Consider the following 14590-nt stretch of genomic DNA (forward strand, 5'->3'; position numbering starts at 1 on the left):
GGCACACAACGGGAGATTCAATGGAACATTCCATCCAAAAAAGGTCAGGGGTAGTGTTACAAAGGAACGAGAAGGCAGCCCACTCCATTGGGTAACACCCACTCCCAACGCTGTGCTCCTCTGCTCCACAATTCCATCCCTCAAAGTTAGGGGTCCCTCAGCTCCTATGTAACAGCTTTAAAAAAAAGTTTTTAAATATTTTGTAAGATCTAGTGTGTGCATGGGGGTCCTGTTTCCCCATTTATAAAATTGAGTAGAGGATTGGCATAAACCATAGTATTATTAGTTTAAATTATAGACAATAGTACAAGTATTTAAATAAGAAAAGATTTATTATATCTAGGTGGTCTTAAACCTGACAAAAGTCATTTAAAGGACCATGGTAAATACAAACTTAGCTTTGTGTGTGTGTGTGTGTGTGTGTGTGTGACTTTGTTTTGACTTAACAGAATTATCAAAAATGAATATAATAAGTTGTTTATAAAAATTTGTGTTTTGAAGTTAGCTCTGGATTAACTTAAATAATTATCTAAATTTGGAGTGAAGTGAGAGATAGAGTTTTTAACTTAGGAATGGTGGCCTTTACTAGGGACATGAGAAATATATAGACATCTATCCCAAATAGAAAGTAGACATGTTAAATAAGCCTAGGGAAAATATTTTGTTCTTTACCATTAACCAAAAATGAAATAGAAAAATGAACAGCCCTTTATTTACTAATCTATGAAAAACTGTTATTATTGTTATCAAACTCAATGTTGACCCAAGTGTAGGGAGTTAGTATCTCAAATATTAATAGGTAAAAATAGGTCAACATCTAATTTGTAATTTTATATGGCATTGGGCTAGTAATGACATTTTGAGGAATTTATGTCAAAATAGTCCTTATGTATAAAGAAACGGGTTGTATGAATATGTTTAGTAATTTTATTTAATGTAGCAAGATTAGCTCCAATAATTATCTATAATTTACGACTTTACTAATTTCAAAAATACCAACTTGTGATGTAGGGGATTGCCTTGATTTTAGTTAAGGTAAAGAGTGAGCTTATTACATTATAAGTTATCTATTGAGATAAACTATTGGCTGTTGAGCTGACTTGTTTATGGCTGTCCACTTAATATTTTAGAGGGAACTATTTTTGGAGTTATTTTCAGTGACAACTATTGACAGGGTTCAAAATAAGGTCCTGTTGAAATGTTAGAGGCTTCCAAAATCTGTTTGTAACTTAGAAGTAAAATTTTTACCCAGGAAGTTTATTTCTCTTGGGGTAAGATTAGCATTTCAGTCTTTCCGTCTCATGTTTCCCTCTCCTCCATTGGGTCTCCATTTAAACCATGTGCAACATCCAAACATAGCTAGGACCATCCCTCGGAATATCTAGGCCTAACTGGATGATAAACTCATCTTTTGAAAATGGGTGGCCCCCTATAAATCCAACTAGTCGGTCATTGCCCACGCCTGTGTCTATCCCAATGGCGGGGGCTTGCCCCCGCACATGTGTCTGTGGCTCCCAGCGGTTCAGCCTGGGCTTTCCGTAAACGGTTGTCACGGTGATGGAACACCGTGGAGCCAGCAGGTGTGGGCCCTTCACAGCCATGGCCACTGTGCATGCTGGGCTGGCCTGGCGTTCCGCTGGTGTTCGCCCCGGAGGCCTCCGATCTGGGGAGAAGTCGCGATGTGGACGCCCCAGCGGCAAGCTGCAGGAAACCACAGTGTCACCGCGTGCCCACCGCCCAAAGTCGGGTCGCAGACCAGCAAATTGGCCTCCATCGCCTGGGCAAGTACCCGTTTCGAAGAGCCGCCGTCAAGGCCATGCCAGCATCGCGTCGCTCCCCGCCATCTCAGCCTGCATCCTGGCATTGGGCCCACCGCTGGTATCTCTCCATTCCAAATCTTGCCGCTGTGCCCGGGCACTCCGCTAGGCGTCGGCACCATGCCAGCTGCAGGGGTAGCAATGGGTTCTCGCCTCTGCAAATTGGGCCAGGTTAGCCTCTCTGAACGGCCCGGAGGGTAGAGCTACGTGATTCTGTCTCCCACAGCTCCCCCTTGTCGCATGTAGGCACTTTAAAAAAAAAAATCTTCAAACCCCCAAGTGGGCTTCAGTGGCAGACGCTGGTGCCAGCGGGCCTTAGGGTAGCGTGCATTTGTTAGGTTAGGCCCTCCAAGGGTTCCATAGCGAACAGAGCCAGAGCCTTGCTTTCACCCAGAGCAGCTGGGTTAAGCTCACTCTACTTGAATATCTGGTAAGGATGCAGTGAGAGGCTCAGCAGGCTTATCAGCCCAATTTAAATTGCCTGAATAGTTCTAGAACGTGATAATCAAAATTTCCCTTTCTTCTCTCACTCTCTACACATGAACCCGCAGTATATAAATCTAAAAATTCTTATCTAAACATTTCAAAATATATTAAAAAATCTGCATTAATTCCATAATAATCCATAAAAAGTGTCCTTATGAGGGAGGGCTACATTTTACCCATACACATTTTATTACCTTAAATTGATTTCTGTGGGACCTTTAATTCTCTAATTTCCTAATCTCTATGACTACTTATGGTCTTTAGAATTGCAATATAAAATTTTTCTTTTTCTAAAGACAAGAAATTCCCCAGATGTTATAACTTTAATGTCACCCACATCCCACATTCTAATTCTCTTACTTCTCACAGCCAATCCACAATACTCTGAAAAATTAAGCATGGTTGGCTACCAGAGGAAAAAGCCAAACCCACCAAATTTCTAAAATTCATGATGGAATGTCCCTGTCCCTGATCAGGCACCATCTGCTGCAACATGTGACTAAATTAGACAGGACCACTCCAGGTGAATTTGGGTTAACATGAATAATTTGGGTTACACAACTCAGAAAGTATCTTTTTCTTAGGGTCCAGTGACAGCTCTTGACCTAAGGGGCCCATTGGAAAGAGAGAGAGCCACTTGAATTCTTTATTCTTATACAGCGGGCACACAAATGGGTTTGATGGAACATCCCATCCAAAAAAGGTAAGGGGTAGTGGTACAAAGCAACAAGAAGGCAGCCTGCTCCCACAGCTGTGCTCCTCTGTTGAACACAGATGGGGTCCACCTGCTTCCTGGTCAGGGAAGCCAGTCTCCACATTTCCATCACTCAGCGCTAGGGGGCGCTCAGTTCCTATGTGGTAGTTCCCGACAATCAGCTACAAAATTATCCTTCAAGAAACTCAGTCTTGGGGCTGGTGCTGGGGCTGTGGCTCAGTGGCAGAGCACTTGCCTAGCACGTGTGAGGCTCTGGGTTCAATCCTTAATGCCACATACAAAAAAAAAAAAAAAGCAAATAAAATAAAAGCCTGCTTGTAGGAGACCAACCTTACACGTGACTGAGTTATACTCCCCAGCTGGGGGTTCTAGGGTCCGTGTCTCTGTGTCTCATGCATGGGTGTGTCTTGCTACAGCCCCATGGGTGAAGCTAGGCTCACTTGTTCCTTTGTAATATAACCCCTTGCCCTGTTTAGGATAGAATCTTCCATAGAAGTGCCCTGTGTGTGTGCCCTTCTCTTACTGTGCCCTTGGGTGTGGCCTACCCAGGTGTCAGTCAACCTGCTGACAGTGGACATCATGAAGATACTCAGCCCCTGAAACCTGACCCCTTGCCTCATTTAAATAACTTCTCAATAAAAGGGGTCAGCGCGTGCTCTCGCTCTCTTTCTGTAGACCCTTAAGATCAGAGGAGCCGACACAGTGACCCCAAAGAAAAAGGTATTTGTGTCTCTTGTGTGGTTATTTCGTGCAGCCCAGTTAGCCCAGTTTGACTGGAGTGACCTCTGAGCCTTTTAGTCATGAGAACAAAAACCTGGCACCTGCTGTCCATCTACAACTAAAGAAATTAATTAAAAAAAAAAAAACTCCATCTCCAGCTAAGGGTATCCCTAGCAATTATATGATATCCAAGTGTTGAAATCTATTTGCTTAATTTGATTTTCTTCCTCCTGGCAACCTGGCACCTGTAGGCTGAAGGACAAGTCACCCTGAATGATTCATTTTCCTTGTGCCCTGCCACTGTCACTGTTGCTATACAGTCAGGAGCCGCTCTCGACAGGAGCTACGTACACACCTTTCAGTCCTGAGTAAAGAGGTACGGAACTGGTATTGCACCCATTGCAATACAATTGGACCTTACCTCCACTTGGATAAGAGAGGTGCAGCTCCAGGAGTGGGTGTCACCCAATGGGGTTAGATTACACCCACTTGTTTGTTGGAACCCTACCCCTTGCCTCACTAAAATGGCTTCTCCCCCAAAATACCTGGGTTTGAGGTGTGCTCTTTTATTTTCTTGCTGGACTTGCCCCCCTGCCCCTTATGGGAGCTGCTGTTGAGAGGCTGCCACACCATGTGATCAGCATTTTTCCTTTCCTGATTGGTGAGGCTCTGTGTCACTTCCAAGTGATCTGGCCACATCAAAGTGGCCATAGAAGGTGGCCCCAATCTTGAAAGTCATAAAAATGTAGCAAAATGTGTCTTCTTGGGTAGGAATGCCTTCCTACAGCCCTATGGGTTGAGTTATGCTCACCTGTTCCTTTGTGATATCACCCCTTAGCCCTATTTGGGATAGAATCTTCCATGGAAACGCCCTTTGTGTGGGGAGCCATTCTGACACGTGATTGGGTGACTCCCGTTAAGGGCCTGAGGCACTCTGGCTGTGTCGGAGTTATCCCGACCCTTTCCTGATGAGAGAGCCCATCCGTGTGGGGGTGTGCGTAACCACTGACCCTGGAGACCCAATCACTGACCCTGACCTTGGAGTACAGCCCCCCCTCAACCTTCATTGGATGGAATTCTCCCCTGAATCTCTTGTTTCCCCCAAATAAAAGGCTGATCCCCGGCGTGTTCGCTCTCTCTCTCTCCTGCTAGCCCAGAGTAATCCTCGCTGCCCTGCTGAGCGGCTGGAGGCAGGGAAACAGGGAGACCGAGCCGTCTCGGACCTAGCATTAAAATAAGGTACTGTCTGTGTGTTTTATTTTGATCTCTTCTAACTAACTGAATGCCAGAACCTCATTAATGAAACCACTGCGCAGGCCGAGTGGTAGAATTGGCGCCCAAGAGGGGGGCATTCTGAATTAGTTAGATTGAGTGGGAGCGCGCGCTAAAAAGATTAAGGGAAAGAAATAAAGAGAAAGGAAGATAAGGAAATAGAAATAAAGAGAAAATAAAGGAAAGTAAGGAATAAAGAATAAAGAAAAGAAAGAGGTGACATTTGGGTCACAAAAGTAATAAAGAGGATAAGGAAAATAAGAAATAAGAGAAAGGAAAAAATGACATTTGAGTCACAAAAGTACCAGGAGATATTGAAGGAAAGAGACGTTAATTTACTTAAAATGGGAAATTCTACTTCTTCGGATAAGGAAATGTATCTAACTATTTTAGACAGTATAATTAATCAGAAAGGAAAACAGATAAAGAAAACTCAGTTATTGCAATTCTTAAAGATTGTAAGTAAATATTGGCCTTGGTTTTGTGACCAAGAGTCTCCAAATTTACTTACTTGGGAGAAATTAAGAAGAAAGTTACAAAGAGTTTGTCTTTCTACTGAAATACCTGGAGGCATAAAGAATATACAAAAAACTTGGACGGCCCTAGACCAGAGTCCGTGGCCGCCAGAAGAGCTTCTGAGAGGTATTCAAAGAGCCATTAGGTCTATTCAAATGGAAAATCAGCCTGAGGCTAAGTTAATTACCTTTCCCTTGAGAACAAAAGCACTAGGGACCAAGGTTAGAAATGTGAACTTAGACTCGCAGCCCCATGCGGAGGATTCAAACGGCGCGGATCAGCCCGCTTTCCCGCCGCCGCCGGCATTTCCTCCTGGCGGAAGCCCAGGAATTCCAGGGACGGTCGCACAGTGTGACGTCACTAGCGGCGCCAACCAAGATAGTCCGCGATTTTTACCGGAGCAGAGACATGGATCACAGACAGTTTTCTTAGGACCTTCAGAGACAGTTAAATTAGATCCTGAAACGGGACCGACACAAATCCCTACTGGGATTTTCGGGCCACTTCCTGAGAATACTGTAGGTTTAATTTTGGGGCGTAATAATTTAAAGGGAGCTATTGAAGTAATACCTGGCGTGATAGATTCAGAATTTAAAGGGCAATTATATGTTACTGTAAGATCCAATTATGCCCTAAGACTCACCCCAAAAAATATTTTTGCTCAATTAATATTATTGCCTTGTGTCTCAGAAAGGCACCTGCCGGCAGATTCAGTTTCTAAACCGCCAGACAGAGTATATTGGTCCCAGTTAGTGCGACAAGAACGCCCTTTATTAAAACTTAGAATTAATAATAAAAATTTCCTAGGAATAATTGACACAGGCGCTAATAGCTCCGTGTTGTCCAGCCGATTTTGGCCCAGGACATGGCCTCTACATACAGCCTCAGCTAATCTAGAAGGAATAGGAAAAATTTCACAGCCTGCTCAAAGTGCCAACTATCTCCGTTGGGAAGATTCTGATGGAAACAGTGGAATATTTAAGCCTTATGTGTTAGAGTCTTTACCAGCTAATCTATGGGGAAGAGATATACTAGCCAAAATGGGACTGCTACTAGTCACCCCAAATTCTATAAGGTCAGTTGAAGAAATTAATCAAAGGTATTTTCCTGGAGATGATAGGGAAAACTTTCAGGAAGAATATCTGTTTACAAGCCAGTCTACACGGCAAGGATTAGTAAATACTTCAGGACAAAATTTTTATTAGGGGCACTGAGTACTTCCCCGATCCTTAAAACAGCTGAAAAAATTACGTGGCTCACAGAAGAGCCTATTTGGATTTCTCAGTGGCCCATCTCAGGGGAAAAACTTAAAATAATTCATAGATTAGTTGAAGAACAACTTCAAGCTGGTCATATTGAACCAACACTTAGCCCTTGGAATACACCTATTTTTGTTATTAAGAAAAAGTCAGGAAATTGGAGATTATTACAGGATTTAAGGGCAATAAACCAGGCAATTCGGCCTATGAGATCATTACAGCCAGGACTTCCCTCCCCCACAGCCATTCCTTTAGATTACAGCTTGATGGTAATAGATTTAAAAGACTGTTTTTTCTCTATAAGGTTACATCCTGAAGATTGTGAAAAATTTGCTTTCACTGTCCCAGCAGTTAATTTTAAGGAATCTGTTAAAAGATACTGCTGGAAAGTCCTTCCTCAGGGAATGCGTAATAGCCCTACACTGTGTCAAAAATATGTTGATCAGGCAATAGATCCCATTAGAAATAGCTTCCCTGATGCATACATTATTCATTTTATGGATGATATATTATTGGCCCATGCTAATTCAGAAGTACTTTCAGAAATTTTTACTCAGAGACCTCACTTACAACTATGGGTTTAAGTATAGCTCCTCAAAAAATTCAAAAGGTATCTCCTTTTCAATATCTAGGTCAGATAATTCAAGGAAGTACAATCCGTCCTCAAAATCTTCAGATAAGAGTTAAGGAGTTACGTACCCTTAATAATTTTCAAAAACTATTAGGAGATATTAACTGGCTAAGACCATCCTTAAAGTTAACTACTTCTGAGTTAAGTCCTTTATTTCAGATATTACAAAGAAATCCTTCTCCAACCTCTCCACGTCAACTAACTTTGGAGGCCAAAGCAGCCTTAAGGAAAGTGGAAATTACAATTAAAAATGCACAGCTTACTAGAATAGATCCTAAAGAAATACTGTATTTATTAATATTTCCAACTGAGCATACCCCAACAGGAGCCATATGGCAAAAATTAGGAGTTATTGAATGGATTTACTTATCTCATTCCCCTCAAAAGACATTAATTCCCTTTCATGATTCTACAGCTCAATTAGTGATTAAGGGTAGAACTAAGATTTTACAATTAATTGGATCTGAGCCTGATATCATAATTATTCCATTTTCTGTTCAACAGACTAATTGGCTTTTTCAAACTTCTAGTTCATGGCAAATAGCTTTTGCAGATTTCCCTGGCCAGATAGATAGCCATTATCCTCGTGATAAGATTGTACAATTTGCATCATTAACATCACTTATTTTTCCAAAGATTGTACTTTCCCATCCAATAGAGGGAGCTTTATCGGTGTTCACAGATGGTTCCAGCTCTGGTAAGGCAGGTTTCTTCAGCCGTGTTCATACAGAGGTAATACAAACTTCTTATACTTCAGCTCAAAGGGCAGAACTTCAAGCCCTGATTTTGGCCTTAGATTATTTTTCAAATGAGCCTATTAATATCTATTCTGACAGCTTATATGCAGTCAGAGTTACCAAAAATATTAAAACCTCAGTTATTGGGTTTACTTCATCACAGGAGTTATTTGAATTATTTCATAATTTACAAAAGACAGTGCTAATGAGGAAGTACCCATATTTTATTGGACATATCCGAGCACATTCTAGCCTCCCTGGACCTTTGGTTGCAGGTAATGATAATATTGATAAATTAGTAGCTTTTTGTCAACAGATGTCTTCATATGACTGTGCCCTAGCTTCCCATTCCTTACATCATCAAAATGCTTCTAGCTTACGTAAAAAATTTAGTATTACCAGAGAACAGGCTCGTCAGATTGTAAGCCAATGCCCTAAGTGTGTTATTTACACTCCATCTCTGCCATCAGGGGTAAATCCCCGTGGTTTAAAACCAAATCAAATATGACAAATGGATGTAACTCATATTCCTCAATTTGGTAAGCAATGTTATGTACATGTCATAGTGGACACTTATTCTAGATTTATTTTTGCCACAGCACGTACTAAGGAAAATACTCAACATGTAATTTCTCATTGCTTAGCAGCTTTTTCTGTTTTAGGGTGTCCTATGCAGATTAAAACAGATAATGCTCCAGCTTATGTAAGCTCTGCTTTTCAACAATTTTGCCAAGAGTTTCAAATTAATCATAAAACAGGAATTCCTTATAACCCCCAAGGTCAAGCCATTGTAGAACGAGCTCATTTATCTATTAAACTTCAATTACAAAAATTAAAAAGGGGGAATAAGATAATGACTCCCCAAAATAGCCTTAATCATGCCTTATTTGTTTTAAATTTTTTAAACTGTGACACAGAAGGTCACACTGCTGCTGAGAGGCAAATGTCTCCCTCGGTGACAGGCCCATTAGGCAGAGTTCTGTGGAAAGATTTACAGACTGGTCAGTGGAAGGGCCCAGATCCGGTAATATCATGGGGCCGAGGGCATGCTTGTATTTTTCCAGAAGGTGCTTTTCGTCCTATCTGGGTGCCTGAACGTGCTATCAGACATGGAGGAGATAGAACCCAGACTCAAGCGACTGAGGATAGACACGGAGGAGCCACAACCCAGAAGGAGGAGATATCGGAAAAAGATGAAGAAAGACCAGATTGAACCAGCCGAGAAGCTGATTTCGTGGAAAGATGTGAAGAAATTGACAACCCAGGCTTCCCAAATACTTCGACGCCTAGGAAAGAACAGGACCCCAGTCTTGATGGTAGCGACAGTAATTGCCCTACTGGGCTGTCAGGTAAAAGGGAATCAAGTAGACACTTATTGGACATATTTCCCAGATCCACCCCTGGTACACCCAGCTGTGTGGACTGGAGAATCTATTCCAGTATTTACTAATGACTCATTCATGATGGGAGGATTTACAGATGCTCATATTACTCCCAGTCATGTGACTAGATTTAATTATTCTGGCTACAGTGCCCAATTACCTTTATGTTGGTCACATGATAAACATGCTGGCTGTCTAAAAGTATCATTTGAAGAAAAGACAGCGATTGGTAAACCTAGACTGACAAATAATTCTATTTATGGAGACTTAAAACCTAATACTAGATCAGTAATTAAGATGGGACTTTCCCATAACAAGCCAGTCATTTCTGCAAAACCTCCACCAGTACCCCACTGTCCAAATAGTTCTATAATTGAAATTGGCACCTTTCCTAAATGGATGGATTGTGTAAATACCTTTCCTGTACTACATAAGGTGTCTAAAGCTAGTGGGTATATTTTAGACTGGTCTCCAAAAATTGATAAGAGACAATTACGAAGAAATTCTGCTATGACACCTGCAGGATTTGTTAGTAATATTTTGACTTATAGTGAAGGAGGCATTCAAAAAGATATTTGGCGTTTAATTGCTGCCTCAGAGTATTTACATTTTACAGATAAACCTTTACCAAAATTTGTTGGCAAGAACTGTAAAGAGGGATCTTGCTATGGCTTAAGAGCCTGTGTCCAATCTCCTTATGTTTTAATTATTGGAAATGTAAAAATTAGATGGATAGGTGATAGATATTTTGTTACTTGTAATAAGTGCAACCTAACCAATTGTATTTCTAGGTATAATGGAGGAAAAGGAGTGCTGATACTTCATCAGCCCTCTTTTGTTTTATTACCTGCTAATATTTCAGAGCCATGGTATGCTGATGCTGGTTTACAAGTCCTGCAGCAAATTCATGCCCAGCTAACAAGACCTAAACGTGCTATTGGAGTCATAATTGTTGGTGTCTTAGCACTGGTCTCATTTATTGCCTCAACCGTCTCTGCATCTCTGACATTGTCTCAGAATATTCAGCATGCAAAATTTCTTAATAATTTAGCTCAAAATACTTCCAAGGCTCTGCGTAATCAAGTAAATATTGATGAAAGGATTGAAACTAAATTAAACGCCTTAGAGGCGACTGTTATTAACATTGGTAATGAACTTTCAGCCTTAAAATTTAAGGAAAGGCTTAAATGCCATGCTAATTATAAGTATGTATGTGTTACAGCTGCCAAGTACAATGCTTCTCTCTGGGATTGGGAGAAGGTTAAAACCCATTTATTAGGTATTTGGCAAAATAGTAATAATAGCTTGGATATTCTGGAACTTCATCACCATATCCAAGACATTCAAAATAATAGAGCTGATTTTTCAGATCCTTCTTCTTTGGCTAACCAAATATTGAAGAAGTTAAATGGATTCAACCCTGGAAATATTCTTAAACACTCCGCTTGGTACATTATTGGATTATTCTCTTTGCTGTTAATTCTCTTTTGTATTGTAACTATAGGATGGCGAGTCCTCCAATCAAGAATCCGGGGACTCCAGAGAGTGAACCGCCGCCTCATTGTTAAGAATAAAAAGGGGGAATATGTGGGGAGCCATTCTGACACGTGATTGGGTGACTCCCGTTAAGGGCCTGAGGCACTCTGGCTGTGTCGGAGTTATCCCGACCCTTTCCTGATGAGAGAGCCCATCCGTGTGGGGGTGTGCGTAACCACTGACCCTGGAGACCCAATCACTGACCCTGACCTTGGACTACAGCCCCCCCTCAACCTTCATTGGATGGAATTCTCCCCTGAATCTCTTGTTTCCCCCAAATAAAAGGCTGATCCCCGGCGTGTTCGCTCTCTCTCTCTCCTGCTAGCCCAGAGTAATCCTCGCTGCCCTGCTGAGCGGCTGGAGGCAGGGAAACAGGGAGACCGAGCCGTCTCGGACCTAGCATTAAAATAAGGTACTGTCTGTGTGTTTTATTTTGATCTCTTCTAACTAACTGAATGCCAGAACCTCATTAATGAAACCACTGCGCAGGCCGAGTGGTAGACCTTTGTGTGTCCCTTTCTCTTGTTCCACCTCCATATGTTTTGTGGGCTCCACATTGGTCCTTCCCACTGTCACTTAACCAGGACTTCTGGCTCTGCCTCCCAGCTACTAGCATATCCTTCTTTTTCACACAGGCTGACAACCGGAATTACAAGGACTGCACCCAACTGTTAGCAAATTCCTTCATAATTTTAATACATTCTCACTAAAAAAGACTCATCCTTTACAGGAAAATCGGGTTTCACAAGCTTCTACTCTGCTGCCCTAATCCTAACATGTTCTCAAAACCAAAAATCTGATTTTTAACCCTCAACAGGGTTTATGGCTATATTACTAAGGAAAATTGCAGAAATAGTGTAACATTTATAAGAGACACATATGCTTGCTTATGTTTTATTTTTAGAGGTTATAAGGATTCATTTTGCTTGTCAAGGAACAAAAGTCAGCAACCTGAGACAATTTTCTCACAATGTTCCCATGATGACCAAAAAAATCTTTATTTTCATTTCTGACTATGTAATTACAATAAATAAATAAATAAATATACTGGGATCTACATTAATGGTGCATCCATAGTTAAAGTATTCCAAATATTTTAAGAAGCACATGGTTTTATAAGGTTTACAAAATTATAGTTATACCTTTATTTTCAATGCATATTTTCCCAGTTATTTAAATAATATATAATCAGAAATTCATAAAATAATTAGCATATATGTCTATTTGTTTAATTAATGTCTATTTGCTTCAAATTCTTTTTCCACAACAGGAAGCACATAATTTATGCATATATATATATATATATATATATATATATGTATTTATTTGATGCTCTGCCATTTATAGTTATAAATATTTAAGATAAATGTAATTTACTACAAAATACAGATATAATTTTATAAACAAAGATCTTCTAATTTAAAAACTGTCTCTAGCTGCATCCCAAATTGAGATAATTATTTAAGTTAATCTAGAACTAATTTCAAAATACAAATTTTTATATACAATTTACTATATTTTCCATTTTTGGTAATTCTATTAAAGTCAAAATCAAGTCAAACAATTAATAAAGACTAAGTTTCTATTTGCCATAGTCCCTTTAAATGACTTTTGTCAAATCTCATTACCAGCTAAAAATGATAGATCCTTTCTTATTATTTAAATACTTGTACTATTGTCTATAACTTAAAACTAATGATATTATAACTTATATCAGTCTTTCATTCAATTTATTAGATAAAGAAAGGGGAAAAACAGGATCCTATATGCCCCTACTGGATCTAACAAATATTTCAAAATTTTTCTTAAACTGTAATATTAAAAGTCTTATTTCTGCTGAACATGATTTAGAAAGTTAAATCAGTCTTCAAAGGATAGAGTTTAAACCTGTCATAGTGAAAATTACTGAAAATCCTGGCACAAGAAGGTAAGTTTTCACTTGCAGAGTTTACAACCCTGCATCTTCACAAGGAGCTTGTCAGGTAAGTAAAACTTATGAGTAGACTTCTGTGGACCCATCTTTCAAGTCCACCCTTTAATGTGCATCACAGTGTAGACTGGAAAGTCCACCCATGAAACTAGACTAATTATAATGACTATAATGGTCATATATATATATATATATATATATATATATATATATATATATATCTGTTGATCCTATGGTAAACAGGCTGTCTGGGAGTATCTTTTGAGAAAAAGACAGCTTATGAGAAACCTAAGCCAGACAATCATGCTGGTCCTTAGAAATTAAGACTATATATCTGGATAACTGTCAAAATAGAGATTGTTGACATAGAATTCTCCTATATAGTCCAATTATTTATAGACCAGTCTTGACAAGGACAATTGTAGAAACTTTAACCCTCAGTGAGATGGCACCCAGAAGGATGTTTTGATGCTTAACTTCTGCCTCCAGAATTTTACATTACTGACAGACATAAGAGACTCCTTAAATGTGAAAATAAAGGGAAAGGATGATGAATATCCTGTAGCCTGAAGGAATACAACCTGTCTCACTGTATCACTAGTTATTGCCAGCTGACATTTCAGAGCTGTGGTATGCTGAAATCAACATCCAGGCCTCAAAACAGGTGCAGGCCAATTAACCAGATTGGGCAAGCTCTTGATCTCATAATCCTTGAAGTGACTACTTTAAATATTATTGTTTCTATAATTACAGCCTTTATGGCTATATTTCAAAACTTACAACACGTGGATTTTCTTAATAATTTGACTTAGGGGCTGAGGCTAGGGCTCAGCGGTAGCACACTTGCCTGGCATTTGTGAGGCACTGTGTTTGATTTTCAGCACCATATAACAATAAATAAATAAAATCAAGGTATTTTGTTCAACTGCTACAACAACAAAATTAAATGAATGTTAAAAAAATACTTTGACTTAAATTACTTCCAAAATCCTTCATAGTCAGATAAGTGCTTATAGAAGGACTGGAACAAAGTTGAACATTCTAGAAGCCACTATAACGAATAATGCAAATGAGCCCTCTGCTCTATGGTTTGAGGGAAGGCTTAAATGCTGTGCCAGTTAATTATGTCTGTGTTACTGTGGCCAAACACAATGCTCCCCAATCAAATTGGTAAAAGATTAAGAATCTTCTGATGAGTGCTTGACAGAGTAATAATAATAACATGGATCTTTTAGAGTTAATTAAATGATTTTAATCCTAAAAGGAATTCTGAAACATTCTATATGATATGTTATTGGAATAATATGTTTTCTATTAATTGCTTTTTTGTCTCAATAGTAGGTCATGATGATCTCAGACCAAGAATCTAGTGACTGGAAGATATAATTCCCCAACTGCCTTTTTATATTAAGAAAGGGGAAATATGTCAGAAGCCGCTCTGGGCAGGAGCTATGTACACAGCTATGTCTGAGTAAAGAGGTAGGGAATTGGTACAATTGGACCTTACCTCCGCTTGGATAAGAAAGGTGCAGCTCCAGGAGTGGGCATCACTCAAAAATCTCTGGTGTAAACAATAAAACCCACTTGTT

The sequence above is a fragment of the Spermophilus citellus genome (assembly GCF_964194105.1).
Source record: "Spermophilus citellus genome assembly, chromosome: 18".
NCBI lineage: Eukaryota > Metazoa > Chordata > Mammalia > Rodentia > Sciuridae > Spermophilus > Spermophilus citellus.